Source organism: Mandrillus leucophaeus, unplaced genomic scaffold, assembly GCF_000951045.1.
Source record: "Mandrillus leucophaeus isolate KB7577 unplaced genomic scaffold, Mleu.le_1.0 Scaffold157, whole genome shotgun sequence".
Taxonomy (NCBI): Eukaryota; Metazoa; Chordata; class Mammalia; order Primates; family Cercopithecidae; genus Mandrillus; species Mandrillus leucophaeus.
Window position 1 is genome coordinate 407592 of NW_012101554.1, and position 4737 is coordinate 412328.

The 4737-nt window shown below is 38.8% G+C and overlaps 1 protein-coding gene and 1 pseudogene across 1 annotated transcript in view; both read left to right on the forward strand.

Annotated features, from left to right (window-relative positions):
- TXNRD1 (thioredoxin reductase 1) overlaps positions 1 to 4737 on the forward strand; it is a 152407-nt gene that overhangs the window by 24519 nt on the left and 123151 nt on the right. The window lies entirely within an intron of this gene.
- LOC105536212 lies at positions 3845 to 4398 on the forward strand (annotated as a pseudogene).

The following is a 4737-nucleotide window of genomic DNA, read 5'->3' on the forward strand; positions in this document are numbered from 1 at the left end:
GCCGGGCCCGGTGGCTCACGCCTGTAATCCCAGCACTTTCAGAGGCCCAGGCGGGTGGATCATGAGTTCAGGAGTTCAAGACCAGCCTGGCCAAGATGGTGAAACCCTATCTCTACTAAAAGTACAAAAATTAGCTGGGCATGGTGGCGCACACCTGTAGTCCCAGCTACTTGGGAGGCTGAAGCAGGAGAATCACTTGAACCCGGGAGGTGGAGGTTGCAGTGAGCCAAGATCGTGCCATTGTGCTCCAGCCTGAGCAACAAGAGCAAAACTTCGTCCAAAAAAAAAAAAAAAAAAAAAAGCTCTGTAGTATTGCTTTTAAAATGATTTTCTTATCTTATTAACAGCATCAATATTAAATTTACAGCTAGGTGAAAGAAAGGATATGTTTTTCTTCTTCCATTTGGTGCTTCAGTACCTTTTCCACATTCCCTGTGGTAGAGCCCAACCCTGACAGGAGACTCTTGGGGCTGAGTGATCTAGTAAACCAAGACTAACCCCCACCCCCTCCCACCTCCTCCCACCTCAAACACACAGTGTCTAGTTCCAGTGGTAGCGTGCTTGTATTTCCGGCGTAATTTCTCTTATCATGAACCATTCCATGAACCGGTTCTCTGTGGAAGACAGAGTTCCTTTCAAATGTGTATTCTCAGGCTCACACAGCCACTGAATCCTGGACCTGGCATATAATCATGTTAGAATACAACTGTGGAGTGAGGCAAGTGGGAGTTCTTGGCTAGGACCCCAACATAACTAAGGTTTAATCTTAACCTTAAATAAGACTCCTTTGAAGGAGGTACAAGCACAAGAGCTATAACCAGGATATTGTAGTCCTTTTTATAGCACTTAAGTCCTTCTTATGACATTTATTTGTAAAAACTAAAAATCCTTTTAAGGCTAAAAAACCTTCCTAGCATTTTATTTCAATTTGGTAAATAAATAATACTAATAACTAAGATGTACTTATTATTAATTTCAACACTAGAAATTCGTTATCATGTCCTTTTAGGGAGTCTTTAGTTTTCCTTCCTTGTGTTTCCATAAAGACTTCTGTTTTATTTTTCCAGCTTGTCTCATACCCTGCAGATTTTCAGAAACACGTATAACAACCTTCCTTTCTTCACTTGATTTATAGGCACTGTAATGGGTATAGCTTACCCATTTAAGCTTCCCCACTCTTAGGTCTTTTATGGAGTAACTTCTTTACTTGATGGGGTCTTGTCAGACCCAATAGTAATATTTGTCTTGTGGGTTGAATAAAATATTGTAATAATTATTACTTTGTTAAAAGGAATCTTCTGAGAGTGGTGGTGTGTTTGCAATACTCTTTGCGCTTGAACTGAATAAGTTTTGTTAAGAGGTTTGGGGTTCTGTGGAAATCCTTGATTTCTTCTGACTTGCAGGCCACATGCTTTTAACCACAGGCAACGAGTAAAAATATGTGCATGAAAAACCTGTAAACCAGAAAGTGATGACAGCAGGCAGAGTGGCGTGCTGTAAAATTTTTATCATCACACTTGAAGTGATTATGCTGCTTATGAATGGCGAAAACTCAAGTTCTAACACGTGGCAGTTTTAGTCTGTGTTTAGCCTTGCCATGTGCTTTCATCTGCCAGACTCCTCTTTGCTTTCCCCTTTGTTTCCCTGCTTTGAAGTTCATTCATTGTCCTGGTTTACTGTGAAATGCCACTTGGGGATAACTCAGAATTGGAGAGTGGCTTTATTGACCTGTGCTTTTCATATTTCATACTACGTTTCTGTTTTCTAGTTTCCCCCAGTTACGTTGCACTCCTTACGTACCATGATGTTCCTCTGTTGTCAAACTAGAGCTTCTTCCCACAGCTAAGTGGCTGATCAAGATTTCTCCAAAGAGATAAGTATCAGTTATACAGCTCTCTAAGCAATCTGTAGACTGAGAGCCACTCAAAACCTGGATGTCTGCGGGCTTTCAGGTGGCAGTAGTCATGGGTGAGAGTCAGTGGTTTTGGTAGGTACAAGCACATATGAACTGTATGAAGATGGGAACCTTGTTCTTGAGGAGGAGTGTCCTGGAGTGGAAGTGTTTTCCTTTAGTAATCCCTTTAGTAATCCCACAGTTCAAATATCTTGCTTTATTTCTCTAAGAGTACAAAGATTTCAACGAATTTCTCAGTTTAGTGAAGTCAGAGACAGGAACAAATGTGATAGGCTGGTATGCAACTTTAATTTTTTTTTAAGTTTGGGAAATACAGGAAAGAAAAGTCATGAATGATTCTGTCACACCAATATAACTAATATGACCATTTTGCACATTCTTTTTCAGGATACCTAGATGTTGAGTTTCATAGAATTGTAAAACTATGGTACATAGGACTTGGTATTCTAGGTTTTTAAAAAACTAACGTTGTGTCAAACTATTTCCACATTATTTTGAATTTTGAATAGTATGCAGCCACTAAATAAGGTTAGAACAAGAGAGCTACTGTACTTTAACCATTCCTCTAATGTCAGACATTTGTTGTTTCTAATTTTTTGCAATAGCTAAAGATGTTATAATGAAATTGTTTGTAATAATTAAATTAAAAGAAAGGATTGAAGGTAGGGAAAAGAAAGGGGTGTAGGCTGTAGAGCAGGGATAGAACCTCGTTGCAGCTTAGCCTTGGGAGAGAGAAAGGTTGAGGCAAGGTATAACTTTGTCCTTGGATCTAGAAAGGTTATGGACATGTTCAGGAGGTAGGGAATGGTGAGTATTGATAGGCCTGTTGCCTGTTTTGTTCCACTGGGTTTTACAGAAAGTTAACATGATTGATCCTAAAGCTATGTAGCACTTTCATTGAAAGGGAATTTGGGAATATCCCCCTTTAACTAGGTGGTAGTAGCTATGTTAACAAAAACTACTGAAAGCTTTTTCTAAGAGAAGGCTAGGAGGTGTAGGGGTCTTTCTTATGAATAAATATTTTCATTATTTTAGATTTTTTTTTAAAGGCCAATCGTCACAAATAAGAATACTGAGTTAAGGCTGGGCGCAGTGGCTCACGCTTGTAATCCCAGTACTTTGGGAGGCTAAGGCAGGCGGATCACCTAAGGTTGGGAGTTCGAGACCAGCCTGACCAACATGGTGAAACCCTGTCTCTACTAAAAATACAAAATTAGCCAGGCGTGGTGGTGCATGTCTGTAATCCCAGCTGTTCGGGAGGCTGAGGCAGGTGAATCACTTGAACCCGGGAGGCAGAGGTTGTGGTGAGCCGAGATCGCACCATTGCACTCTAGCCTGGGCAACAAGAACTAAACTCCGTCTCAAAAAAAAAAAGATAAATACTGAGTTAAAAGGTATGGCCATCTCAGGAGGTTGCAGTGAGCTGAGATCCGAGATGCCACTGTACTCCGGCCTGGGTGTTGGAGCAAGACCCTGTCTCAAAAAAAAGAGAAAAAAAAGTACGGCCATTTGAGTTTTTTTAACCCACACTGTCAAATTGTTTTCCAAAAGAATAGTATTAGCTTGTGTTACACAGCCCTATGGACTCACTTCAGTGTACATTTATCAGCACTGGGAGTTTTCATTTTTTTTTTTTTTTTTGTATGTAAGAAATAACATTCCATCATATGAATCTGCATTTCTCATTATGATGTAAAAATAAAATAAATAGATCTTTTATTCTATTTTCTTTGCTATTTTCTTTCTAATGAGTTGGCTGTTTTTGTTCTTTATTCATTTTATCATTTGTGGTCCTGTTGTTTTCTTACCAATTTGTTGGAGTTCTTTTTGTTGTTTTATTCCTTTTCTTTTTCCCATAAGTATTTTCCCTATGCCACTCTTTTACCTTATACAAAACTATTATCTATCTTTGCTGCATCTACTGCAAGAATGAAGGTCATTCTCAGCAATCAGACTGTTGACATTACTCTGAAGGGACACACAGTGATTGTGAAGGGCCCCAGAGGAAACCTGGGGAGGGACTTCAAATCACATCAATGTAGAAAGAACTCAGAAAAAAAAAAGAGGCACCAGGTTGACAAATGGTGGGGAAACAGAAAGGAGCTGGCTACCATTCAGACTATTTGTAGTCATGCACAGAAGGGTGTAACAAGGGTACAATGGGCTTCCATTACAAGATGAGGTCTGTGTATGCTCACTTCCCCATCAATGTCCTTATCCAGGAGAATGGGTCTCTTGTTGAAATCCGAAATTTCTTGGCTGAAAAATACATCCGCAGGGTTTGGATGAGGCCAGGTGTTGCTTGTTCAGTATCTCAAGCCCAGAAAGATGAATTAAGCCTTGAAGGAAATGACATTGACCTTGTTTCATATTCAGTGGCTTTGATTCAGCAAGCCACAAACAGTTAAAAACAAGGATATTAGGAAATTTTGGGATGGTATCTATGTCTCTGGAAAGGAACTATTCAGCAGGCTAATAAATAAGATCTAAGAGTTGTCCAGCTATAGAAACAAGATGCCGGATGATTTCTAAGACCTATTTGTGATATTCAAATGATACAGTAAAAGACCTATTGATTTGGGGGAAAAAAACCCAAATAACTATTATTATTTTACAGTATACTCTGTTGGTCTTTTTGTTTGTATTTACTTCTGAGTTTGGAAGTTGTTACTCACTAGAGATATAGAAAAGGTTCCATTTAATATGCTGTGTTATATAATAATAAAGTGAAAAAACTTTTCCCCAAATTATCAAGTCATCATTACCATACTATTTTGAAATTATATTTTATTGCTTCGTGATTTTTTTTTTTTTTTTTTTTT